Source organism: Cyanistes caeruleus, chromosome 13, assembly GCF_971803275.1.
Source record: "Cyanistes caeruleus chromosome 13, bCyaCae1.hap1.1, whole genome shotgun sequence".
In the NCBI taxonomy this organism is placed as follows: Eukaryota; Metazoa; Chordata; class Aves; order Passeriformes; family Paridae; genus Cyanistes; species Cyanistes caeruleus.
The window spans coordinates 7,802,391-7,829,936 of NC_141713.1; the positions used below are offsets into that span (position 1 = coordinate 7,802,391).

The 27,546-nt window shown below is 53.8% G+C and overlaps 2 long non-coding RNA genes across 4 annotated transcripts in view; both read left to right on the forward strand.

Moving 5' to 3' along the window:
• Positions 1-476: 476 nt before the first annotated feature.
• Positions 477-2,257, forward strand: LOC111933828 (uncharacterized). The gene is made up of 2 exons (XR_002866901.2): positions 477-1,309; positions 2,123-2,257. It is a non-coding gene; the product is annotated as an uncharacterized LOC111933828 (long non-coding RNA).
• A 6,582-nt stretch (positions 2,258-8,839) lies between these two features.
• Positions 8,840-27,546, forward strand: part of LOC111934043 (uncharacterized) — a 35,010-nt gene continuing 16,303 nt past the window's right edge. Inside the window, exons 1-3 of one of the 3 annotated variants that reach the window (XR_015275763.1) lie at positions 8,840-8,978; positions 10,228-16,369; positions 18,590-18,659. This is a non-coding gene — a long non-coding RNA (uncharacterized LOC111934043). Of the gene's footprint in view, positions 8,979-10,227; positions 18,660-27,546 lie in introns of all 3 variants that reach the window. The other 2 variants (XR_015275764.1, XR_015275762.1) reach the window with 2 other exon arrangements.

The window sequence follows — 27,546 nt, forward strand, 5'->3', positions numbered from 1 at the left end:
AAGAGTAAATAGAAAAAATAAATTCTGCTCTCAATGTTTCTCGCGGCGGTGCTTTGGGGAAGGTTGGTGACAACGAGCTCCACTGCCTTGTCCGCAGGCAGGACAGGGCCGGGGCTGCGTGTGCCTCACCCGAGTGCAGCCAGGAAAGGTCGGCAAGGCACGGCACCACTATAAAAAAATAAAAAATAAAAAAATCACCGCTGTGAGCAACCCGAAATAACCTCAAAAACCCCGCCGTTTTAGCAGAGCTGGATGCAATGTGTAAGTCGGAATGGGGCGTGTATAGGGGTTCTTTTTCATTCCCTAATTTTTTGGGTTTTTTGTCTGTCTGTCAGAGAAGCATCCCCATCCAGGTGCGCCCCGTCGGGGTCCGGGACCGAGGTGGGAGCTGCGACTTCTCGCCAGCTTCTTGGAGACCCCGCTCCCCGCCGGGAGCTCAGTGCTGTCTGTCGGATAATGGGGCGGTGGGACTTTGTTTAACCCCGTTGCCCCTGGGGCCAGGGGTCAAGGGCTTCCTTTTCCCCCGGGACACGGCGGAGACGCCGTTGGTCACGGCAGGAGGAGCGCGGCGAAGGGGGGGAAGTGATGGCCGCAGAGTACCCCTGTCCCCGCCGCGGCCCTCCCTCTGCCATCGCCGTGGAATCCCGCGGACCTCCTTCTCTCCCCGGCATGGAGAGGCTGAGAAGGGCTCCAGATGGGTGTTTTGGGGGAGCAGGGGGCGGCCAAACATCACCACGGGGCAGAGGGTGATGATGCAGAGAGGCGGCCCCTGCCTTCCAGCATCCCCCGGTTCTGCTTTCTCCTCCCAGCTGGAGCAGGATGTTTTTAACGGGGTGCCGGTTTTAATAGGGTTTCACCCCCTCCCTCCACAGGTAGAGATGTCTCAGCTGCCCCCCCGGAGCCAAGAAACGGGAGAAACGGGCAATTTTTATAGGTGACGTACGGGCTTACGTGGGAATCTGTGCCCAGCACTGCTCTTCCAGCTTTTTTTTCTCCTCAAATAACCCTTCCGTGAAGCTCGTACCCCCCTATTCCATCTCGCAACCCCTTTTCCAGGCTGGGGAGGAGTCGGGAGAGAGGGAAGGAAAAGAGAAAAGAAAATCATCCCAAGATCCCGCTCTTTCCCTGCTCGGGAAGCGAGCCCCGGAGCTCCCAAAGTGAGCGCTGAAGAGGGCGGCGGGAGACAGGCGGGAGCCGGCTCCGAGGTGGAGGGGTCGGGGGTGGGATGAGAGTAGAGGAGGACCCTCCTTTTCGGGATTAAGGGAGAACCGGCGAAGGAGGGAAGCTGGCGGCACCGCGGGCATCCGAGGTAAGTCCCTCTCCTGCCCGCAGCGGTGGTACCTGAGCCAGGGCGCTGCTGCAGGGGATGCTTTGAGGGTTCAAAGGAGCCCGATCCCGGGGATCCCCGTTCTCGGGGCTGCCCCGTCACAACCACCGGGCTCTGCGGGGCCGGGGCTGCTTTGGCGGCTGCAGCTCGTGTGGAATCGGTGCCGGTTATCCCGGCCCGGGGGCTGCCGGCAGCCCCTGCCCCGCTCCGTGCCCGCTCCCTCGGGGCTGGGTCGGGGTCCCCCCGGGCCGAGCAGCCCACGGATCCCGCTCCCAGCCCCCGGGGCTCCTCCCGTGCGTGTCTCAATTCGCTCAGGCTTGACTTGGCAATAAGCTCTCTCAATAGGGTGACAATAGAGCCCCGGTGGGACCCGAACAAAGAATTTGAAAGTAGTTAAATTGCAGGACACGTCCATCGCCTGGGTGCTTGAATTAAAAAAAAAAAAAAAAAAAAGAAAGAAAAGAAAAAAAAGAAAAAAAAAGAAAAAAAAAGAAAAAGAAAGAAAGAAAAAAAAATCAGAGAAAAGAAAAAGGAGAGAGACTTTTCTTTGGGCTGGTGAGAAAATGCTCAGGGTAAAAGTTGGTTTGGCGTCTTCATTTCAGCGACAATGGAGCAGAGCTAATTCAATAGGAAACGCGGGGATTTTTTAATGAAAAGACCGCCGGGGTTACACCGAAGTTAAGCTCTTGTGAATTAATTATTAGGGCAAATAAACTGGGAGGGGGGGAGCGCTCGGGAGGGAGTGTTGCAATTTCTTAATATTCTCCTTTTCGTGTTTAACGACAATGCCATTAGGTTTTCGACTCTGGGTGAGCAAAAGGATTTCTTACACTCCCCGGGAAGAGGAGAAGACGTGTTTTTTTTTTAAAAAAAAATAAATTAATGGTGCTAATTCCTTTTAAAATAAAATACTACGGAATTTGGCAACGAGCTCCGATTTCTGCTGGCGGTGGAATTTGGGGTTGTATTTCCTTTCGTGGCAACTTGCAGATGCAAAAAAGGAAAATAACGGGGGAATTTAAAAACACGAATGTAAAGGCGAGGCGGCGTGTTTGGCTGTTGCAGATCTCTCGGGCTCGATCGGTTTATTTTTTCCTACATAGAAAACCTGTCTGGGGATCCCTGTGTATTCATCGGGGCGGCGAGAGACTCCCCAGAGCCGCTCCGGGGCATCGGAGGAGTGAATCGGAGATAAAAATTAGGAGCCAGGTTAAACGCAGGAAGGAAGAGGAGAGGTCAGAAGCGAAGTAAAGGTGTGCCAGGAGGGGTGGGGGTGCGGGGGGTTGTGGGTTTTGGGGAGGGCTTTTTGAGCCTTACAGCAGAGGCTGCAGGCGGTGCAGTATGTGTGTGATTCTGTAAGGACGATGAGGAAGATAGAGACGGAGGGGAGAGGAGGGGGACGCGCCGGCGGTACCTGCGTGCCCGCGCCCCGCTTCCAGCTCGCTGTGGCCCCCGGGCGCTGCCATGCGGCTGCCGGGACGAACCGGGCTCCGGGCTCGGCCTGTCCGTCGGGGAAGGCACGGCCCGGCCCGGTACAGCTCCAGGAGGGACTCCCTTCCCAGGGCCGGGGACGCGGCCCGGGGGCAGCCTGTGCCTCGGCTCTGCCCGACGGCCGCAGGCGGGCCGGGCCGGGCCGGGCCGGGCCGGGCCGGGCCGGGCCGGGCCGGACCGGGCAGTCGCGGATCCTTTCAGCATTTGGACAGCGGTGCGGGGCCGGGAAGGCGGCCGGGGCACGGTGGGAGCTGCCCGGGCCAGGGGAGGGTTAGGGGCGGCCGCAGCCCTTTCCCCGTCCGCCGCCACTAGGTCCGTTCCTCAAGAGATGGGGGGCACCGCCAAGAGGAGACTCGGGTGCTGGGGTGTGGCGGGGAGCTGGCTCTGCTCTCCCCCGGAGAAGCGCTTTCCGGGCCCGGGGGAAGAGTGGGGTGCCCGCTGGGGCGGCCCCGGGGGAGCGGGAGGCAGCGGGGCTCACCAGGGGGAAAGGGGGGTACACGGCCCCCTCCTCCGCGCAGCCCCGTCCTCGGGGGGTAATTAAGGGGTGAGGCGGAGGGGCTGCGCTTTCTGCTCGGCGGAGCCTGCCAGCCACCAGCCCCCGCCGCCACCGCCGCCTTCCTCCCGTCCTCCTCCTCTCCCCCTCCCTCCCACCGCCTCCTCCCCTCCCCCTCTCCCTCCTCCTCCTCCTCTCCGCCATGGTTGGAGTGAATAGGCGGCTGCCGGGCTGACGTCAGTGCGGGCAGAGCCTGCCGGCGGCGGCAGCTCCCGGCCAGCGACCAGAGCCGGCACCGGCAGCAGCCGGGAAGACGCACGGAGCCGGGGCAGAGCCGCCTCCGCCGCCCGCGCCCGGGGCTGGGGGCTGCGGGGGGCACCGCTCGGCCGGGGACAGCCCTGCCCGCCCCTCCGCCCGCCCCGCGGAGGGGAATGGCCCCGCCGTCCGCTTCTCCCGGGGACCACCGTCCTGCCCTCCGCACGGCAGCACAGTGAGTGTCGCGGCCGGGCATCGCCGCCTCGGCGGGGCGGCCCCGGGGAGGCGGGAGGGTGCGGGGGGACCGTCTCCTCCGGGGGGAGCACAGCGGTGCCGGAGGGGGAGGAGGGAGGCAGGGAGAGAGGGAGGGGGGATACGAAGTTGGGCCGGTCCCCGCCGGGAAGTTGATCGCCTCCAGGTGCCGGCACCACGCGGGACCGGGACCGCCCCGCTCCTCTCCCTGGCCCCGGCTCACCCTTGGCGGAGCACGAGTGGGAAACACAGGGCACCTTTTGCTGCCGGGGACGCTTTTGCTCCGGCAGCTTCCCCCTGCATGCCCGGGACGTTGCAGTCCGGGAAAGGGGCCGGGGCGGGCTGAGCCCCGACGGGACGGGGGGAGCCGGGGCCGAGCGCTGCTGGGGGCTGACGAGTTCCCCCAAAACCTCCCCTCCCGCCGGTCCGAGAAGCGGCACCGGCCAAAACGCCCGGATGAGGCCGAGCCTTCCGGGACACCCAGGCTTTAGGCCGCGGGAGAAATCCCGGGCTCCCGAGGAAGTTCATCCTCCCGGTGCAGCGGGGGCTGCTGCTGGGCCTGTTTATAGGGGTGAGGGGGAGGACATCAGGGCGTCCCGCTCCCCTGCTCGGATTTACCTCTGAGGACCAGCAACGGGGCTACCGCTGCTTGTGCCCTGATCTGCCACCGGCTTCTGGTGCTGGAGGATTTATTTCATTTTTCATTTGCTGTATGCATTTTCTTTGCTTTAAAAAAAAAAAAGAAAAAAAAAAAAGAAAAAAAAAAGAAGAAAAAAAAATTATTTTATTTCATCCTTGTTTATTACCATTTTCTTTTTCTTTCTGTTTTTATCCTCATTTTTTAAATTTTCTTTTTTGCTTTCCCCCCCCTTCCCCCCCATTCATTTTTCCTTTTTGGCTCACTGCCTTCCCGAGAACGCTTATTTCCTCGGGGTTTGTCATTTGGTTTTTGTGTTTTGTTTTGCTTTGGGTTTTTTTTTCCCCTTGTATCACCCTGGAAGTGAAACACATTTTAGGCCTCAGCCTTAAGGAAACCCGAATCATAGCAGTGCAGGTGGCCTGAAAGTCTGCACCTGGCCGGATCCCTTGGACGTGCCTCCACCCCCGGCCCCGGACGGGCAGCACCTCGCCCCTCCAAGCCAGGAAGGTCCGGGCCGGTCCGGGCCTGGCTCCCGGCCCCGACGGCCGGAGAGGAAAGAGGAGCCGGGGGTGAGACGCCGCCGCTTTGCCTTTTCGGCGCCGGGGCTTGCTCAGAGGCAGCTTTTAATTACTAAACAAAGCGACGCGTTTCCTTCACGCCCGTCGGGAGCTGCCGCTTCTTTGCCAAGCCCCGAAAGTGAGGGGAAAAGAAAAAAAAAATTTTTTTTTTTAAAAAAATAAATAAAACCAAGCCCAAAAAACATTTCGGAGAAGATGCAGCTCGAGGCTGCGAGGCGTGGGGGGTTACTCCAGGTTGGCTAAAAATAACTTCTCCTAATTAAAGAAAAGTGACGTCAGACGTGCAGGACGTAGAAGAGGGGAAGGCAGCGGACTCGTTCCTGGGCGATCACGTTCAATAATTCAGGGGCGGCCTGGTGACCGGGCTCTTCCGAGGTGCGGCCAGCCCGCCCCGCCTGGGCTCACCCGAGGAGGGAGCGGCCAGCGGGGCCGTCCTGCCCGCGCCTGGGGCCGAAGGTCCGCAGGACCGGCACCGCTGCAGCACCATGGCCAGAGCCACTCCGGCACCGCCGGCCTTCCCCGTCCCGTCGGGCCGCCCGCCGCCGTGGGTTGGTTTCTCTCGGGCAGATGAAGGAGAGTCCCGCGGCCCCTGCGGGCGGCCCAGGGGAGCAGGAACCGAGCTGGCTCCGGGACATGCCACCGGAGCTCCGGAACCAGGGCAGCCCCGCCGATCCCTCCCCAGGCTTCTCGCTGGTGCTTTGCGCTGTGCCAAGGAGCCATTTTGTATGCATCCTGCTAAAATTGTTCCAAAAAGAAAGCCCAAACAACTCCTAACCTCCCTCCACCCTCCAAAAAAAACCAAAATAACCAATTTTTTTTTTTAAAAAATCCACAAGACCCAAAACCTAAAAACAAACAAAAATACCCCAAGAGCAAGGTATTCTCTCCCACTTACTGGGGCTCTGCCTGTACAGAGAGGGTCAAGGCGAGAGCTCCGAGCAGAGCAACGCATTGCCGAAAAGGAGCAGGGAAGAAAAATAATATCGTATATATTTCTGCCAAGAAAATTACCTCCTTTGACCGTCAGAGAGAGGGGATCCCGTGTCCAGCCCCAGCGAGGTGCGGTGGTTTACCCGCAGCATCCTCTCCTGAGCGGCACGGCGGCCCGGGCGCTCGGCACGGCGGGCAGGAGACCTCGCAAGGCGGCAGCCAGGCAGAGCTGCGGCTTAGCGGGGCTGGCTCTGCCCGTCTGGGCGCCCTCGCCGCTGCCGCAGGGACAACGGGGCTGGAGCGGGGCCGCATCGCCGCCGGAACGGCCCCGGCAGCGGGGAGAGCGCTCGGCGGAGCCCCAAGCTTCTCCCCGCCACCGGGGCCCCGCGGTGAGTAACCGGGCCTCCCCCGTGGGGGTGAAGCGAGGCCGGTCCCTGGGTCAGGAGAGCCCCTCGTGCCCGCTCGGTGCCACCGTCCCCGCACCCCCGGGCTGCCCTCCGGGGCAGCGGGGCGAACGGGCGACTTCCTCAGCCCCGGCCGCCAGCATTCCAGCAGCGACCACCCCAACAGCGAAACCGATAAATTAGGAGAAAAAGGCCGTAAAATTAAGGAGATCCCATTCATGGCAATTTTTCCCCCCCTGTCTCCAGGATAGATTAAAATAAACGCCGGCCAAATCCCCTCCCGAGCGGCTCCGGGCCGCGGGGAAGACACCGAGGGGCCGGGGAAGGAGAAAATATTCCTTCCCACCTTCTTCAGCCCCCTCGGAGCGGCCAGAGCAGCCCTGAGCCCGTTTCTCGTTAGGCAGGAGGCGAGAGGGAACCGGCAGTTCCCGGGAGCCAAGCAGGGGTGGCCGGGCTCGCCTGGGCGCCGGGAGCAGCGCCGGCTGGCAAAGGGCTGGCAGCCCTCGTCCTTTAGCTTTTAGCCTGATAGATCTCGTCGATTTTATTTATTTCATTTTAATTTATTTTTTTTTTTTAAAAGGGATGGCGGGGAGGGGGAGGGCGAAGAGAGGGTGAAATAAATAATCCGAGCGGAGCTCGCCGGGAGCCGGAGGCGGCGGGACCGGCAGGCAGCGCTCTGCCGCGGCTGCTCCCGCCGACATCGCTTCATTTCGCGGATCCCTCGTTTTGTAGCAGGTCACATTTTACCCTCGTCTGGGATTTAAAGAAAGGCGATGTTCAGAAGCGGCAAGGGATTACAATTTAATTTTTTTTTTAATTTATTTTTTATTTTTAGTGAGGAGCAGGTCAGTTAAGCGCTCCAGATAATCATATTTACCTCCTGGCATTCTAGTCTGATTATTGTTGCTGTTATTATTTGTACGTGCCGGATTCGCCGCTACACGCACATCGCGTTAAGAATCTCTGCAGGAAATAGCAGAACCTGGAGGGGAAATAATTAAAACTGTGGGGAAACGGGGAGCAGAGGGGATCTATAGGGGGTCGCGGGTGCGTCCCTGAGACACGTCTCGGGACGAGCGGGCTCCGCGTGTGGCTGCGGAGAAAGGGTGTTCCGGCAGCCCCCAGGTGCGGAGGCCGGACGGGAAGGGCATTGCTGGGGGAGGAGAAGGTGTGAGAGAGGCACGCTGCATGGGGGGTGCATGGCAAGGAGAGGGAAAAATGGGAGAAGGAGTCGGGAATGCGAAAAGAAAATGGATGGAAAGGAAAGAGGGGAGAAAAGAAAGGCCAGAGAAAGGGAGAGAGTGAAGGGGAGAGGGGATGGGGAGAGGAAAAAGGAAGAGAGGGGAAAGGGAAAGAGGCGAAAAGGAGAGAGAGGAGTGCCGAGGAGAGGAGAAGGGAGGTTAGTTGCTGGTGCAGGGCTGTGCAGGGGTGCTGTTCGCCTCTCCCCCAGCCCAGTGGAGGTGCTGCCGGGGCACGTCGGGGCGGGAGGAAGCGGAGAGGGGATAGGGGAGTTGAGCGACCCGCGGCGCAGCCCTCGCCACAGGCCGGGGCAGGGCGAGAGGAGGCGGCCGGTAGCGGGGTGCGGCGGAGGGGCCGGTGCCGGCCGGTGACGAGCCCAGCAGTCCCATCCCGTCCAGATCCTGTCCCATCTCATCCCGTCCCGTCCCATTCCATCCCACCCGATCCCATTCCATCCCATCCCGTCCCGTCCCATTCCATCCCACCCGATCCCATCCCATCCCGTCCCATTCCATCCCACCCGATCCCGTCCCATCCCATCCCACCCGATCCCATCCCATCCCGTCCCATCCCATCCCACCCGATCCCGTCCCATCCCGGCCCGGCCCGGTCCGGCCCGCTGCAAAGCCCATCCCGGGCTGGAAAGCGCGGGAAAGGGGGCGCTGATTTAAATGAGGGCCCGGGGATTGGCTGGGCACGGCGTGACGTCACTTCCCAAAGGGGGCGATTACCATGCGAGGGGAGTAGAAGTTGGGCAGCGGGGCGGGAGCGCGAGTGCCGCTCGCCGGGCCGGGCCGGCGGGCTGGGCACCGAGCGCCTCGCATCGGCCCCGCAGCCCAGCCCAGCCCAGCCCTGCGCCCCCGGCCCGGCCCGGCCCGCCTCGGCTCGCCACAGTCCGACCTGTTTCGGTACGGCGCGGTTCGGCTCCGAGCCCCCGCGGCAGCTCGCCGTGCGCCCGTGGCTCTGCCCCGGCTCATCTTCTCCGCTTCGCATTTATATTTTTTTTTTTCTCTCTCTCTCTCTCTCTTTTCTTTCTTTTTTTTTTTTTTATTTTATTTTTTTTTTCATTCTTTTTTTAATTTTTTTTTTTTTTTATGTGTGTGTGGTTCCCGGTGGCAGCTCCTGGCCGCCCTGCCCCGGCCGTGCCCGCACCTTGGAGCGGACGACGGACGGACGGACGGATGGCCGGCATCCCCGACGGAGGGATGTTTCTGTCTTTGGTTATCTAGCTGTATGAGTGTTGTGGAGCCATCATAAAGCTAGATAACCGAAAGTAGAAATGACTTCCAGACCTGCTCGCCCAGGGGAAGCGGCCGCACCGGGACCGGCAGTGCAGAGACGGCCCGACTCGCCGCCCTGGGGGCTCCAGGTAAGGGCTGTGGTTCCGCGACCTCCCCGTCGGGCCGCCCCGGACAGCCCGGGGCTCCGCGGCAGCTGGCGGGAGGGACGGGGACAGGAAGGCGAGCCCTGCTCCAGTTCTTCCTTTGCCAAATAAATCCGGGGTTTAATTATCGGATAAACGCACTTGGAAATTCACTCCTAGGCTGCGGGGTGTCGCGGCTCCGGGGGGATGCTGAGAGCGAGCGCCCTCCCCAAATAAATCCTGCCCCCGTCCCAGCCTACGGGTCAGATCACGAACCACCCCCAGCTTTTGGCTATCTTTCCTTCTCTCTCTCTCTTGCTCTATTTTTTCGGCTATGGATTTGATCCTGGCCTCCCTTTGGAAGGTCAAGTTGGTGAGAATGTGATCACTTTTCTTGCGTGGTGGCTGTTGCTTTTGTCCGCAGCTGCGGGGGGATGCCCAGGGAAGGGGTCTCGCTGCTGGGTGCACCCCTCCAGCGTGCAGCCGCCCGGCCCTGAGGCTTCTTTGGGAGCCGAGCGCTTGGCAAGGCACAAAGCCTCCCTCACCTCCGCTGCAAGCCCCAGAAGTTGAAACATAATATGTATTACAATGTCTGGCAAATAAAAAAAAAAAAAAAAAAAAAAAAAAAAGGTGGAAAAAGAAAGAAAGAAAAGAAAAGAAAAGCAATTGGCACATCTGCATTCCGTTCCCATGGCGACACAAAGCACCGTGCTCTCCGCCGAGCCTCCCCAGCACGTTTTCCCAGCTGGCGTGGGGCGAGCGCCCCTGGCCGGGAGCGGGGTCCCCCGGGCCCCCCGGCCCCCTGGGGCAGGCTGGCAGCATCGCCACCGGCCCCTCGCCCGGCGCTGGCCGCTCGCATCCCGCAGGGACGATCCCCGCGCTGCCGCCAAGCCACGCGGGTCGTGGCAGCTCCGGGAAGGCTGCAGAGAGAAACCTTCCCGTGGCAGGGCTTGCGAGTGGGCTGTCAGCCGCCTCTCTGCCCCCCAGGAGATGCTGCGGGAGATGAGGAGGGCTGGGAAAGACCCCGCGTACCCACTACTCGGCGGGTACCCTGCCCCGTCCTCTCTCCTCCGCAGTGGGCATCCCTAGCCGAGGGACCGGGGAGCTCCGCAGGGCCGAGGCGGCGTGCGGGGGCGGCGAGAGGTGGGAGCCCCCCGCGCCTCGCAGGCAGCTTTTCCACCTTCCCTTGCACGGGGTAATGGCGTCAGATGCCACGTAGGCCCGCAAAGCTAAATCTGCCTGTGCACCCTTCCAGGGCCAGCAAAGCACCGCCATAACCACAGTAAGGAAAAAGGATCTCAGCCTGAATTTGGCTATACCGGGAGAAAGAAAAGTTCTGAGGAGCTGTTATTATATATTCTAATGAGAAGTCATTGGAGAAATTAAAAAGGGCAGAGAAAGACGAAGACGCCAGCACTAATTCCGCAGGAAGCCTCCCAGGGAAAAGGCTGTGTGAGTGTGAACGCTGAAAAGCATGAAGGCCTGGAATTAGACTATCATTTAGAAAGCGTTACTAATCCGAAGTTACAGCAGTAATTCCATGATTTGCTGGGTCCCACACGCAGCGCCAGAATTAAAGATACGGATTTTCTAGAAATGTAACTCAACTGTGGCACCGAGTCTCGGCAAGATCCGAATGAATCATTCATTCCAAAGGCAGCGAAAGACGTGTCATTAAGAACCAACCTCCTTCTCTCCAGCCCATCTGGAATATGTATACTCGATGCAATCCCAGAAATTGTGGAAGAGATCGGAGGTGGGGAGGAAGGAATTTAGTCCTTTCCCTCCTTTATTATGTTGGCTATTTTTAAGAAATAATTTTCCAATTATTTTCACAATATTGTGAGTGGCGCTCAATTCTTCTCCTATTTATTTTTTCCCCCCTTTCGTGCGCTAGCATCGAGTCAGGTGCAAACGGTTTCAGTGGAGATGCTTTAAAACTAGACTGAACAAAGCAGGAGGGAACTGAGCAAGGTGGTTGATGAATGCATTTATTCCGGAGTAATGATTTGATGGGGGATGGAGGAAAGAAACATTCAAATTCCTAATGAATGTAATTCAGGAGGAATCATTCAACCAGCATGTTAGAGAAAATCTGTTTGGTGGGAGTGTTCTGCACTGGCAGAACCCAGGAGGTATTTCTGTCCCTGGCTTTTGTAATTGCAAAAGGTGAAAATATAAAAAGAGGATCTGAGAAAAAAAAAAATATATACACACATATAATAAATGTCTTTGTGTGTGTATATATAAATACATATATATATATAATTTTATGAAATAAAATGGAAGTGTGGAAATCCGTGTCTACATGAAAACTCTTACAAAGGATTGATGCAAGCTTTTTCACCTTGCTATTCAATCAGCTGGTCAGAAACCACTCTTGACTTTTACAATTTTTTTTTTTTTTCTCCACAAAATCACCTCTCCTGAGCTGATTTTTCAGGTATTTTTTCAGGCCATGTACTTGGTACATTACCCCAGAGCAGTTCCCCCGAAGGGGACTGAGACAGGGACTGAGCGATTTGCCCTTTAATGCCCAGGAGAGAGAAATTACGGTTGAATTTTTTCTGGTGCTTTAATGCTTTGTTTTTGCCCCCATTGTTGGCATGAACCTATGGGTGTCTCGAGGAGGTGTGAAGGCAGCACCCCCTCAATTAACAAGGGAGGTGGCAGTGAGTGATGGGGGACAGCGGTATGAGAATGCCCAGCTCATGCATGCGTGGGTGGGGGGTGAGGCTGTGGATGAAGCCCCCCAGCAAATCTCTGCTTGTGACATACCTGCTGCATCTAGAGAGTCCCTGGCAGCCACCCACAGGTCTCTGCTTTCTGTCTTTTGTTTTTTTTTTTAAGTGCCATATTGGAATGGAGGTCCCCAAGGGTCTGTCCTTGGGCCAGGGGTGGATTTTGGCTGGACACTGTTCCCTTTGTGGCTTTGCTTTTTTGCCCTGTTAGGGTAGCTGTTGGTTTGGATGGATCTTTGCCCCTGTGTAGGCAAAACCCAGAAGGGAAGGTGTCTTTTTCAGACGTGCTGAGATGGGAGTCCAAGTCCCGGCATTCCTGGTTCTTTCTCTTCTCAGTGGGACTCTCCTGGTGGAGATAGGATGCAGCGTAGGCCGAATGTGGGTGAGGTTCCTGGAGCTGGGTTGTGATGTCTTTGTTCTTCAGGCAGAGCTGGGGATGGGCAGAGGGAGACAGAAAGAGAAGAATCAGCATGTGCCATTGGGGGATAAATGGAAAATACGGTTTGTGGGTTTTACCCCAGGGAAATGATGCTCTGGGAGATCGCATGCTCCAGCTCATGATTTCCCACCTTTTCCTAATACTTGTCCGCCATGCAGTGGGTTTGGTTTGGTGCATGAGATGAAGGGGGTTTATACCAAATACCGGGGGAAGCCAAACTCACCAAGGCTCGGGGTGAGGTGGAGAAGAGGCTGTTCAGGCCCTGCTGTTTGAAGGAGCTCCCCTGGGAGCCAGGCTGTGTGAGCATGCACGCTTGGTTATGGATGAAATCCCATCAATGGGCATTTTTATGGAACTGGCTGGCAATGGCGAGTTCCACTCTTGAGGCTGGGCTCAGCCATTTCTTTTGTCTCTCTTGGCTCCCATGCCCTCCCTACACCCTTGATGCAAACAGACGGTGCCTCCCTTTACCTGCTGCTGTGCCCTGCCTTTGTCCGTGCCGCTGGAGGAAGGGCAGAGCCCAGGAGCTTGGCGGGTCCATCCAACCTGTGGCCATGGATGGGCGCTGCTCGTACCCCAGGGAGGGATCACGGCCGCCTGCTGGAAACGCTCTCGTGTCTGGGTGGAGGGAAGGTGCTGATTTGGCATCTGCCAGCGCTGAGGTGCCTGGCACGTGGCGGTGCACACACACCGTTCATGGTGTGGGTACCGCGTGTCGCCCTGCTGCACCGCAGCCCCTCAGTCACCCTGAGCTTCTGGATGTCCTCAGGGGCCACCAGCATAAGATGGACATTTGGCTGCCCACGCTGGCTTCCCCAGCATATGGTGCGGGGTGTCACCCTGTCCAGCTCGGGGATTTTGGCGCTTTGTGCCCAAAAGCCTGGTCACCTTGGAAAGGTGTTTGCCAGGACCCAAACTGGAAAAACATCATCTTGGGGTTCTCACCATCCCTCTGTCCCTCTGAGTGCACATGTTTGTGACCAGAGCTTGCATGCGAGGCTGGGCCATCACACTGCCCACAGCCGGGCTCCTGCAAGGAGTCAGGACGAGGTTCTGGCTTTCGTGTTTTCTAATACTTATTCAGGGGCTCAGGTTTGGTTAGGAGCGTTTGCCTCGAAAGCTGAGGAGTGGGGGTAAAAAAAAGAAAATGGGGGGAGCAAAAGAACACAATCTCCGGCAGTTAGCTGTCTCTTGGAAACTCGGCTTGCTGTTCCTATAGAGGCTTTCTCTTTTCCTTCACCCTGGTCTGGCCTTAAGTACCACTTTAAGCGGGCTTTGCTCATTCACATCCAGGCTCCTTAGAGCAATTGAGCCCGCGGGGGTTTGAAAAGAAGGGACAGTCCTTCAATGGCAGGACCTTGGGCCAGGCTAATTGGTTTTGGTTCAAGGGGATACTGGATTTGTGAAAAGCCCAAAGACATCTTTCCCACGCCAAATCCCGGCTCTTCAGAGGGGGAAGTGAGGGGTGCTAGGTGGAGAAGGGAGCTGAAAGAAAGATGGTTTAGTTGAGGAACCTTGTAAGGACCAGGACGCCCCGCAGCCTCGGCAGGGATGGGTGCAGCCGGGGGCAGCGCCAGGGCGGCACAGCAGCAGGGCACAGTGCCCTTCCTCCTCGGACAGCAGTGGCTGGCTCCCGGTGGCACGCTGGCAGCAGTGGCCTGGTTTCATTAAAACCAGGCTTTTTCAGTGCATGCCAGACTCCCATGGAGATGCCACAAATGCAGGAAGGATGGGACATGAGTCCAGAAATCAAATCTGTGCTCACCTGTGCAGCCATGGGGGGAATTTTTTGAGGTCTCTTGTATCTCATTTTGATTTAGGAATTTATTTATTTTTAAACATTGACTCTCTCTGGCACCATTCCAGCAGTCCCACGACCTTTACTCTCCCCAATCCATAAAAATCACTTAATTATTGGGCTGAAAATCAAGGCTTGGAAACAAAGCCAGCTTATGGGACCATCAGTTCTTGATATATTTCCTGAGAGGACATATTTCTGGGCACCTTCAGAGCAGAGCACGCAGCTTGTTGGATATGAGATATCAAGGCATTATTTATTGAGGAAGTCTTCACACTCCCTCATCTGTTATAATTAACTGATGACATTTTTTCTTAGGTTCAAAATATGGTGAAAAAGTATAATTAGCACGAAGCTGAGGCACTGCATTAAAATGTCTCCTATAGTTAATGTAGGGTAGTCGTGCTATTTATTATAGGAGGAGCTGGCTCTGACCTCTGTGTTGCCTAACACTTTTTATTGTAAAGATTCTTGAACTTTTTTTTTCTTTTTGAGAACCTCTGACACTCCCATTGTTTGCTGTGGGCCCTTGAAATTCGTCTGGGGGAAGCTCTTCGAGTCGAGAAATGCCTATTCTTTGTCCCTTAAATTCCTTTCAAGTTTAGCTGAATTATGAATTGTTCAGAATCGCGATTTCCCTTCGTTTGCATCTTGAGGGGGGGGAAAAATGAAAATTTATTGTTTCCCTGGAATAATAATAACAGATCAGGACCAGGGTGAAACCATGGACTCCCACCACTTTATTGCAGAGCTCTGGACCAGCCAGGGAAGGTGGGAGGGTGTTCACATCCAGCTCCATCACCCCTTTCCACCTTTAGGTCATATCTTTCCAGCACAGACCCTTCTCCTGGGAGAAAACTCCTCCGTGTTCTGGTGCCAGGAGGAAAACGTGAAGGGTGTGTGGGTGCACTGGCCTGGGCACTGCCAGCCCCAGCAGTCCCCTTCTCTGCCAGCCCCGGGAGAGCTGCCTTCTGCCGCTGCCAGATAACATTAGTCCTGTATTTCATAGTGGCAGAAATCTGTGCCGAGGCTTGGGGCTTGAAATCTCTCTGCCCGCACAGGATGAAGCAGGGATGGGTGCGGGGTGGAGGAAAGGGAATTTGTTACACTTGCCTACAATTGTTTTTCTTTTTGCTTATATAAACAATCTATTATTTATTAGCTATAAATAATGCATTTTTCTGTATGTTTAGAATGCACGTGATTTCTGTATATTAAAAATGTACATGGTTGAAGGCACCAAAGCGAGTGCTGGCAAGTCGGGGGGTACCTGATTTCATTTTGACCATGAGGCGTTAATTCAGCCGCTCCCTGCCCATGCCCTTACCAGGCTGACGACACGGTCACAGCCTATTTTTAGCTCAGTCCCTCTTTTCCTGCCCAGAGTGGCTGCACAGCGAGGTGGAATTAAGGTTGCATGGACAGCCATAAATTGGACACTTCCTAACTTTGAAGTGCTTGACCACGCAATCTAAGCGAGGGCTCTTCAGGGCAGTATTTCTGCATGTGGTATTAACTGCATTGGCTGGGGATGTCAAACACAGGGGTAGAGAAGCTGTAGAGCAGAAAAGACCTATCAGACTATTCAAAGTGTTTGTTTGAATAGGTGGGGGAGTCAACAGAGCCTACACTTGATTTGAGCTAAATGGCCAAGAAGATATCTCCAAGCTGAGAGGGGGGAAGCCTTTGTTCCTTCAGTCCCTGCCTTGATGTTTTCTTTGCCTTTGGTTTTCCCTCATTCCCTCCTAAGGAGGTTTGGGCTCCTGCTCTTGAGGAACCTTTGGCTTGCGTAGTGAATTTATGTGCTGGTGGAGCGAGGGTGTCCCTAGGAATGTGCACACACACGCACGCTCCCGTCATCGCACCAGCAGACGTGTGCTACCAGCTCACAGGTACTTGCTGATTGGCGTCCCTGCCTTGTCTTGCCTTGCCTTGCACACTCCCTCTTTCCCATGTCACTGTCAGGAGCCATTCCACATGTTGGAGGGAAAGGAGAGGCCTTTGTGTTTTACACAGGAAGGATAATCTCTTTTTTAGCTGCTGGAAGAATTACTCCAAAGGTGATTTTACGCAAAGCATATTTGTCTTTGCTTGAAATAGCACTTTTTGTTTTCTTTTTTTCCTTTGTTTACTGGTGGGTATCTCCATTCTGGCTCTCAATAGGATGCTTGGCTGTCTGTTTTTGAGTGGAATGGACACCTTGAGCAAATCAGTCTGGAAAGTAAGCAGCCCTTTGTTTTACTTTCCGAGGTATAATGCAGTCACAGCCCCTTGCACATACCTTGTGCTGATACCAGAGCACTCTACCCCAGCTGGCAGTGTATTTGCCCTGGGTTATAATTATTTGACCGAGCAATTTTGTGCTTCCAGAATTCCTGGAACCTGATGCCTGCCTGGGGCTGTTTCTGGATCAGCACAGGTATCTAAATGTCCTGTGTTTGGGTTTCCATTGTTTGGGTTTGGCTTGTGTTTCATGAGCATCTCTTTCGTAACTTTCCCCCTCTCTCCTGCCTCTCAGTTCAGCAAAGGGCCTGTCTATCTGAATGCAGGCAATAAACATCTGTTCTCACCCTCACTTCTGTTAATGAGATAGAGACAGGTAAGCATCACACATACCAACTTCCCTGCTCTCAGCAACATCAAGGAAACGGTGACAAGCTATTAATGGAAAGTGATGGTCTGGGTGCTAATTAGTGCTTCCTTTTCAACTTTTACCTACATGTCTGCCGAGATGCCCATCCCAGCCTCTCCTCTCTCCCTGCATCCCTTTGTTTCTAGCATGTTCTGTGTTCTCTGTGCACATCCCATGTCAAAGAGTCTTCTCTATTTTTTCCCTACCGATCACTTTCTGCATCCCTTCATTCCATTTTTTTTCCTTTTCCCTGGCACCCTTATTCTCCTGTGGTTGTTCCAGCCAAAGAATAAGCATGATATTATAGTAGGATCTGGAAGCTTGGGGATGGGATATGTGAAGTTGGTCAGGAATTGCTCATCTTCATCACTGGGTAGTAATATTTGCTTGTGGCACAAGTGCACAGGGTCAAATTACCCAGGGGATGTGAGGTCAGAGATCTATCCCCTCTTCCCACAGGTAATGCTGTAGGGAGCCTCCCAGCAGCTCACAGGTCTTGATCATGGAGCAATTAGTATTTAAAGTAGATCTTCTGGTAATGCCTAGAGACCAAGTAGGACAGGCCTCCATGGTGTGAGCCTGCAGGAGATGACAGGTCCTGCCCCAGAGAGTTTGTGATCTAAACCCTAAATGGTTTTGCTGTCCACCAGCCCCTGGTTTTTTAATGGCTGGGTTTTGAGATCCACCCCAATTTATGCTGCAGCAGAAACATGATTCCTGCTCTCAGCTTGGTGCCCGGTCTCTCCCGTTTCTCTTTCTTCTGGTCCCTGGGCTCTGCCCCTTCCCCAGGGACACTAATCATCCCCTCCTCACCTTTTCTGCACGGGCTGTGGGTTTCTTGCTGCCAGGCTTGTGTCCCAAGGAGCTGCCTAATCTGCCCCTGTCATTCCCAGTCACAGGCTCCGCACACACCATAGCTTTATGGGGGAATGCTTGCAGGGCAGTGGGAAGAGGCAGCCATGGTTTGCACATCAGCTAATTAATTTTCATGACTGAACGATGCTGCCTGGTCTCTTGTTTATACTCCTCGCCTCTCCCCTTCTCCCCCTCCTCGCTGACACACACACAAGACGACACATCTCGTAGGAACGTCAGCATCCTTCTACAGCCTTGAGACGCGAGCGGTTATTCTGTTGGCTTGTCAAACGTGGGTTTCCCTGCTTCATGGTACACAGGGGCCCCCTGTTTCACATTTGCTGATTCTTATTAGACCCAGCGCGCCAGGGCCCTGTCTCTCCCTGCAAAGCAACGCGCCGCATCCCATCCATAAATCCAACCCTGGAACAAAGCCTCTTCTACCCTGCCCCATATTTCTACCCAGCCTGCCCGCTTTCCCCTCTCTCTCTCTCTCCCCCTCTCCCGTGCTGAAGGTTTCCTAGTGCCAGGGAGATATGATAATTCTTGTGAAGAGAGCATGAAATGCCTCTGCTCTTTGTGTCTGTTTAATTCAATGAGAATCCCAGCCCCAGATGTCATGAATGGTGGGCTTTGTGCTGGCCCTTCCTAAGCCCTAACCGCCAGCCCAGCTCTCTGTCTTTCTTGTTTCCCACCACTGGATACTGATTAACAAACTAAATTATTTTTCCTCCCTAATGATGTTTTCCCACTTTGCCCACCAGGCTGGAAGAAGCCACGGGGAGGAAAGAGTTTGTGCAAAGGATGAGATAGCCAGGGAGAAAATTAAAGAGACAGTGTTGCTGTCTGGGCTCTGGCAATGCAGGTCCACTCGGCTTTATTTCCTTATTAGAGAACGGGGTCGTGTCTGGCTGTATTTTACGTGGCTGGGTGTATTTCAGCCGAGGGATGGGCTTGGAAGCATCTGCACAACGTATGCTCTGGAGCATGCCAAGGTCTGTAACTCACTTGCAATTGTGTGTGCAAGTTTGCATGGCCCCAAATTTAAGGTCTCTTTTCCAAACGTGAGTGACATGCGGTAATTACTTGACATCCGTCCGTGCATATGGGAACTTCTTTCTAATTGAGACAAATTCTCTTTTCCTTAATCAGACATGACTGAGAGTTCGTGGAGTGGGATGCCTTGGGAAGGGCTGGGACGTCTCCACCTGTGCAAGGAGAGGTGAGTCCCTGGATGTCTTGCTGAAGGATCGAGTCCAACTCATGTATGGGAGACCAGCTCTTTTACCTGATCCCTTCCTCCCTCCCACAGCCAAATTCCCAGCCAGGCTTTTGAAACAGGGCCAGTTGTTAGCTGCTGCTAGAGAAGACCAGCAGCGATAATCCAGGGAGCCTGGATGGAGCTAGAGGCAGGTGGCCAAGGCAGGATTGTGCAGGGCCACTTGCTTCCTGGAGCCCAGCAGTGCCTCCTTGCTGGACACCGGCGAAGCTGTGTCCAGCAAACACCCTCCTGGAGCAGTAAAAGAGGATGGGTGTCGACCTTGTGGGTAGAAAAGATGGTAGGAAGGGAGAGAACCTTTTAACAACTATCTAGGGGCCTGAGCTGTGCCACTGAGAGTCATTGAGAGGGTGTTGTTTCGGCATTTTGATTTTAAAAAAATCCCCAAACAAACAGAAAAAATAGAGAAGTCCCTGTGTTGTGGTGTGGACTTCTCTCAGCTGGGACGCGGGTGGGGACAGGTCTGATGGACAGGGCACGACGGAGAGCTGGGTGTGCTTGGGAAGGCTCTACAGTGGTGCATTGCTCAGCCCTGTATTTATCAGACAATACAATATATGTATTTATCTCTCACAATTGAGAGCTTGAGTCAGAGAGGGCCAGAGCCTTGTCTTTCCCTGTGCAGATCTGGGAGGCTTGTGCAGGCTCATCTTGAGCGGCTGCTCCTGTCAGAGCCACGCCAGTGCTGCAGTACCCAGCCATGGTTCCCCTTTTCCTCAGCTTCGACTCAAAGGGGGAATAAACAGGGAAAAGGGAGCTGCTTGCCTGCACCCACCAAGCCCCTGCAAGCACACCCACTGCATCCAGCAGAGCACTGCCTTGCGTACGGCCTTTGCTTCCCACTGCAGTCACATCTGACCCTTATTACTTCTGCAAGTTAGAACAAGGCAGGAAAAATGGCTGTGCAGTGAGTTTCTTCATGCGCCAGGATTTATTAAGAACAATAGGGGAAATCAATCCATCTATGTAGAATACATCGCAGGCTGCAATGGGATAAAGCATTTATTCCGCTCTTGAAGGGTAGAGCTATAACTCATGGGAGGCAAAACCCTTAGTGCTCTGGAGTCCCTTCCCTTCATGTGTGCAAAGAAATGCTTTAGCCCATGGCAACCTACCAGCTATTGAATTTGTGTGGAGAATCTGCCGTCCTTCCCCTTTGCCGGCCCCTTTTTGGAAGGCGAGTCACTCATTAAAACACACCTCTGGAAAAATGAAGGGGCTGTCGGTTCGAAGGCATCTCTGCATCTCGGTTTTACTTTAAACAGAAAGGGAATAGAAATGTCTCAGTGGTTTAAAAGCGACCCCCCACCAATTTTGAATGGACAGATTGTGCTTTAACCAACGCAGGATTTGCTGCAACTTTCTGCTGATGCCCAAGGACCAGGCACTGCAATTACAGCAGAGAGGGATGGGTTGGGGTGTTGTGACAAGGCGAGATGCTGTGCAGGGAGATGTGTGTTGTGCAGCTGAACACCTCCAGTGCTGACTAGATAGATGTGTGTGTATATATATAAGTACTCCCTGTGCCCAGCTCTCTGCTCGTGGCAGAAGGCATGCGGTGCAAAGACTGGAGCAGTAGTTAGCAGGGGCAAAAGGTGACCAGGATTTGTTATAATCTTTCTGGGTGTGAGAGAGTGTGAAGCTGGGGGAGGTCGGTTGGGTGGCATTAATAGTGAAATGGTATTTTCACTAAGCCTATTTTCACTGGGTCTAATCTATGTTGTGGGAAGAGGATCTCTTCCATAGGGCAGACCCAGCGAGGCTGGTGAGCTGTTTGGAGGGGTCTGGGCTGCCAAGGAGTGCGGGCAGTGGGAAGCGAGGCAATTGAGCAGACACGTCAGATGGCCTTCCTCAGCAGAGATGACTTGGTAGGTAGCGTGCTGTTGGGCAGATGGGGTTAATTCTTACACCCAAATCAAAAGGCAACCGAGGGGGGAATGTTTTATTAATGAAAGCAGCCCTTTGTGAGTATTCCTCCCGAGGCACGTTCCCTCCACCCGCTGCCTTCCCCCCTGGCTGCTGTCTGGCCCCATGTCTTGCTCAGTACCTGCTCAGCTGCCACTCACCCACTGATAGGTTTCATCAAGAAATGTCTCCATATGGGTCTGAGTCCTGAACCTGGGTATGTGGAATGGGAGGAGGAGGAGGAGGAGGAAAGATGAGTCCTTGGCCATGCTGGAGACAGGGTTTGCCACAGGCAGGCAGAGCTCGGGCTGTCACAGGTTGCACATCAGCCCATTGATTGATGCAATGGTGCTGCAGGAGTCACCTCTTGCTGGCACCGAAGAGTAAGAGAAACTGAGTGCAAGGTAAAAGTGCGTACTTCAGTGGGTAGGGGATGAAAGGAAGAGCTGGAGGTTGGGTTGGTGAGGTTGGAAGAGCCTTGCCCACCATCCAGTCCCCTTCCCATCCCACCACCTCTCCACCTGCCAAGCAATGGGCTCAAGAGAGGAGCAGGGGATGCCCAGAAAGCAGCCTCTCCTGGTCTTTTTTACCGTGCTGTCTCCCCTGTGCTCATGTCCTCGGGGGCCCTGGACACCTTGTTCTGTTGAAGGACAGGGCCGTGGGAGTGGCAAGTGCTGCATGTGGAGATTATTTCTGTCGCTTTGTTAAAAATAAAACAAAAGCTGGTTTATGACAATTGATTCAGGAGAAAGAGGAAGTGGAGCTCAATTCCCAGAGCTCCTTTTAGCAAGGCTCTGCATGCGCGCGCGTGTGTCGTACGCGTGTCAGAACTGAGCACCCACGGAAGGCCGGGTCGGGAAACCTCACATGGAAGCGGGGAAAAGACCCCAGTGCATGGCTGCTTCCCTGAGGGAACCCCCGCAGGGCTAATGTTTGATCTGAGGCTCCGTTGTACTCCTCTGAAACCTTGGGATGTCAGGAGCTCGAAGGAGCCTGGGATGGAAGAGGATGCTATTTGCATTTTCCTATGAATGCATCTATTTGTATAAATCTGGTGTCTCTGTGCATGCGCACACTCCCCTACGCATGCATTTGTTTGAAGAGCAACACACTGTCCCCGTAGTGTTCTCTGCTCAGGGCCAGAACTGGTTAGTCTGAAATTCAGACTCTTCCTGGAGGAGCTACAACTCCCCTCCCCGCTTCAAATCTAGCAATGGCTATGGACATAGGAGTCCCGAGATGGTTCACCATGCGATAGCAGAGTTTCGTTGTGGGGGATGAAGGCTCCCCCTTTCAAATTTGCACAGACATCAAAAGAGTCTGGAAGGTTCAAACAGATCACAACGTAATCAAAATGCCAAGCCACCGTCTGCTTCTGCCTTTGGGTTGACAAGCAGGATTAGCACCCAAGGGAAGCAGGGTGTAATAGTGTTTCACGGGCACTGTGAACAGCCCAGGAGTGTGCGGAGTACAGAAAGGTTAGCCGAAGGGCAGGTCTAGCTACAGACGTAGGGTTGGGGGGCGGATTTTAAAGCTAGGAGTTGTACGTGTACAACCTCCGTGGGTATTTACTTCAGCAGAAGGCAGGACTCTCCTGCATACCAGTGATGTCACGCTGGAAGCAGTTTAAGCTAAACTGGAGAAAGCCAGTTTAAGAGTGGAGATGTGCACCAGCGTGGCGAGGAGCAGCAGCAGTTGACCTATAGTGCTGTCATTATAATGGTGTGGTTTTCCGTGTAGACAACCCTGGAGCGGAGCAGCTAGCCTGCCATCCCTTATGTTTCACTGTCTAGCTGAGATGTATAACATGGCCCTGCCTGCATGCGGTTGCAATCAACCTCTAGTTCTCCACAGAGTACTGGAGCAGATGCCGAATTTTCAACGTGCGTTGTGTGCCTATTGCACCGTGTGAAATAGTCCCATCATAGCTAAAGACACATGAAATGCTTCACAAATACTGCTTTAGTGTCAGTAATTGCTGGTCTTGTCCTGAGGGCAGCCTGAGACCAGAGATGAGGGTTCCTTGGTTGGTTATTTGGTGTGGCTCATTTGGAGAACTGAGAAACGCTGGTGTGCCCACTGTAAAGCTCCCATGGAGTGAGAAATGTATCTGTAGCTTTGTCTGTGTCATTTGTGTAACCATGCGTTTTATAACTGACCTTGTTTTAAATTTGTGTTAAATTAAGGTTTAGGAATCTCACGTCTTCTTTACTGATACCTCTGCAGTTTTGATTTGGGATTTATTTTGTTTTAGCCAGGAGAAAGGCATAATTTGCCCATAACTCACTCTCTGATGGCTGGACAGGTGGCATCTTGCCTTGTAGCTCTCAGAATACTCTATCTGTCCAGGGCATGTCTTCCAGGACCAGTCCCTGGCAGCCTTCAGAGCTCACCGGGACACAGTGAGGCAGGCGGATGCCTGTGTGGGGATAGGCCCACTTGTGTCCAACGGCAAAGCCATGGCAAGGGCACAGCCGCCTCTGTGGCCATGAGCAGGGCCCCGCCATGTGTGGTGTCTGGTGAAAGAGAAGTGTACCAAGATTGTTCCAGCCAGGAGAGCTGGGGAAAGAGCTGTGGGAGTGCCGCGTGCCTAGCGCCTTGGCACCGTGAGCAGGGCCACGGCTAAGATGGCCGCTCGCCAGCGCACTCTGGTCCACCATGGCAACTCCTTTTCTCCTGGGGCTCCCCTTTACTGGCTGCCACTGCTCCCGGGTGCCCACTGCCTCGGGGCTGGCGGAGGGGAGCCCACTGGGATGGGCCAGCTGAGGGCCTGAGGCAGCGTGGGCCCCGGCGGCCATTTTGCGGGAGGCGAGCGCCGCCTGTAAGATGGCCGCATGGGCATGAGGTGGGGTGCAGCGCTGCCTTGTCCTCGCCACGCTGCCTCCCTCACGCCGTCCCCTCCTTATCTTGCTAATTACCGATGAAGGCAGAACAATAACGGGAGCTGGCATGCCCCAGTTCTTTCTCTGCCACCTCCTTCCTCGGGCGGAAAATCTGCGCGCACACCTCCCCCCCACCGCCCGCCAGCCCCTCTGTGATATTAACTGAATTAACATACTTCCTAATTTGCCCTGTGTTTTTCCTGCGCCTGCTCCCAGCCGCCTCGTCATGGCTTCTCCAACTGGTGGGGAAGAAGCGAGTGCGTTCATCCCCTCCGCTCGTTTGGTTGTATGCGAAAAATCCTTAATGACATCTAAAAGGGGTGGCGGGACAATAGCCCACGCGGGGTTTGGCAGGAGACGTGCGATATTTACCCCGCCAGACCATCCTCGCTGCCTCTTTGCCGAGGGATTACGACGGCCGCCGTCCCCGCGTTCCTCCATTTATTTATTTTGCTGGTGGCGGGGGGGACGCGTTGGCACGCGGCTGCTTTGTGCGCCTTGCTTCACCTATGAAAAGGACATATTAAGGTGTTGCCATAAACCCCCGGATGACAAAGAAAGCGCCTTTCTCTTCTGCTTGTGGGCAACAATGACAGAAGCCTTTAAAACCAAGAATTTTTTTTTCCCCCCAATTGCAGAAGGCTTCCCCTAAAAGGAACTTAAATACATACCATTAATTCTAAAGCACTGAGCTCCTGCTAACTATGCCATGCTTTTTGTTTCTGATAGTATTTGTCCATTGCAGAGAGCAAGCCAAGGATGCGGAGCCTCCCCCGCCCTCCTCCCTTTGTTTAAGTGACAAAATGTTTCTATGTTCTTGTTTAGAAAATAAACCTTTGTGGGGTTTTCAGCTTTTAGTTTTATTTTTTTCCCATTTATCGTGGTGTGAAATCCAAACTCCCCTTCTTCCCAGATCTTGGGAATCCATGTTCCTCATGATCAATTTTCCCTCCTTTATCTAAAAATACAACATTATTTTATAGCATTACTCTGAAAATGCAGCAGTTATATTTTGAATTTGAGTATTCAGAGCTTCAGGATATTGCAATATTTTTTTTTACAAGCGATGAATGAAACGCAATGATTTAAGTGTGTAATGCACAATACAGATGCCATGCATTGTAAATACATTTCAGGGGCATAAAATCCAACACAGAGAGCCGGTGTTCCACGAAAGCCGGGAGTCCAAAAATAACTGTAAAAATGAATTGTCTGTCGGGACAAATCTCTCAGATCCAAGCCAATATTTGCAGGGTTACAATATACAACTGGCTTACTTATTGGCATAAATATCTCATTTTAAAATGCCGATGATAAACTGAAAAAGAGGTGAAGGAGATATTTGACTGATTACTGGATGCCATGGATTCCCTGCATTTAATTTCATACTTACATGCTATTTACTTATCCCATGTTTATGGGTATGCGCTTTAGCTTCATATAAATCTCTCCTGTCTGTCTGTCTCGCTGCGTTCTTTTCTCTTCTGCCATCCCATCTGCTTCTCATGGTCCTTCTTCTGAAACCACATCACGGGATCTGATGGGGATAATGGGAATCTGCCTCTAGTCTCTATCATAAACATGCCAACGTGGGCTATTGTGTCGGGAGCCGGCGGTCACCAGATGGTGCTTGGTTGCCCAGGGTCTGTGTCACTGAGTTTGGTCTCTTGATAAACCAGCAGCTCCTTTAGCATTGTGTTTTCCACCAAGATCTACCTACCCTGGCTGTGGAAGGTGTAAGGACCTTGGGTAATGAATCCCAAGGGATGAAATCCTTCTGGGTGTGTTGGGTGCTTTGCAGCCTCAGCTATGCAGCTATGAGCTGCCCTTGCAGAGCTGGGGTTTGTTAATCCCTGTGCTCAGCCGTGTTCACCCTGTCTGCATTCCTGGAAAGGAAAATGAGCCTGGTAGTTTGGGACTGAATGCTGTCTCCATGTGAAAAGCGGTCCATGTCAACCTAAGCAGACATCTTGCTACCTTTATGTACCAGGCTTGGGAAGACAGGGCAGAGACATCTCTGTGATGCAGACAAAATCAAGCCATCTCCTCTTGCCTGGGCTCACAGACAACTCTTGAATGTCTGCAAAAGGACTGGCTTGTGCAGGTATCACTGAGAGATGTAGATGTTACAGAGTGACTGAGGTATGGGGCTTTCCCTGTGAAAAAATGTCCTCCAGCGAGGAGAGACCCAGGGACAAATCCTGCTCTTCATTATGTGCCTGGATGTCCTCAGGAGGTCCTGGACATTGTTGTACATGTGAGCTGCAGAGCAGGAATTAATGCAGAAATAAAGACTGAAGATAAAAACAGTGAGAGCGATGGCTCTTCCTGAGCGCAGACAGATGGAGAGAGCCTGGCATAATTACATTTAGCAAAGGGTCGCCATGAATGAAACCAATTAAAGGAGAAGCAATGCTCACGTGAGAGAGAGGGAGAGAGGAAAGCAACCACCTTTCTGGGTCTTCTTGGGCATCCACCTTCTACGGGGGGTGAGCCACGCACAGTCCCCAAGTCAGGGGTGAGCTTGTGCGTGCACCTGCCTCCTGGCTTAGGGGGACTTCACTTATCTGCCATGGTGAAAAGAGAAGGAAATGGGAAACATCGGGCGCTGGCGGGGCCGGCATGGAGCTGGCTTGCAGCCAGCCCCAGCCTCGCCGTCTCCATTGTCTCATGGCTTTAATGCGTGCCTAGAAATCCAGTATTTAGGATTCAGGTTACCATTGTAAAGCAGAAAGGTCGTGCTCAGCGCCGCTTGGCGTGGATTCCTCCGGCAGCTCTTTTGCCTGCGTGCCCCATGTTGGGACGGTGTTGGCAGAAGGCCTGGGGCCAGGAGGCTGCAAGGAGCACGTCTTTGCTGCCTCTGGCATGGTGTGCACCTTGCAAGGGATGCTGCTGGCTTTGGGATTTAGGGAGGGCAGCGGGAGGTGTCCAGAAAGCCACACAAAAGAGGGGTTTGCATTTTCTGGGCAGCCAAAGCTGAGCATGCCTTGCTGACAAGCCTGGCATAAAATCTAGCAAGGCAGGATGAGTGTGCCTCTTCCTTTGGCTCTCACTTGGTGGAAGCTTCACGAGTAGCTGCTGCTGGTGGCCAAGGCTAAAAGAGGCTTTTGGGACTGTTCCTCCTGATTTCATTTGTAGTCCCAGAAATGGCTGTTTTCCAGATTTCTTCCCTTCTTCTACAATCCTGCTCTCAAGGGAAGGTGCCTTTTGGGTAGAAGAGCAGCTGGCAAGGCTGGACTAGAATAATTCACAGGGGTTTTAGAGAAAACCTTGGGATTTGGGGTATCTGTTGCAAACCCCCAGCAACTGTAATCAAGGACTGTTTAAAAGTCTCAGTTCTCACTTAAAATTAATGGAATTATGCTAACAAGAAATGTATTTAGGGACATCTTAAGTGCAGGAAAAGCTCTGGAAACAAGTCAAAGACCTTGTAGGGCTTAGGCATTATCAGTGTGAAAAAAACTCCAATTAGTTGGTTTTTGGAATGAGTCTGCAATTTTGGGGATCAAGACTCAAAGCTCAAGGCTGACAGTGCAGGATGCTGCCTAACACCCGAACAGGGAGTAAAAGAGAGCCTGAGAGCTCAAAGTGTCGTGGATCACACTGGGTTGGATAGCAGCTGGCTTGGGTCTCATTTAAGCCCCTAGACATACTGAGGACTCTAAAGAGTGGTCCCAGCCACTGTTGTATGGCCCTGGGCACAGAGAGATTTGGGCACAGGGGTCTGTAGTCCAGAAGGTAATAATTGGTGATGTTGGTCCCTGGCACTCTATTCTACAAGAGAGGGATGCACATCTCTGTATGCGCTAATGAAGGTGGTGGGAACAAGGCTGTACAGACGCAGACTGGCTGTGCCTGTGGATATGTGTGCCTCTGTCTCATTCTGGGAACAGCTTGAAAAATGGTATTTGACTTCCACACTGCCAGGACTCAGAAAAAAAAAATGCTTTTTAAAATTTATTTGGTCCATGTTTTAACTGAGAGGTCATGTACTGTGTGCAGCGCTGTGGAAGACTCTGCTTAAGAGCCAGAGGAGGAGATGC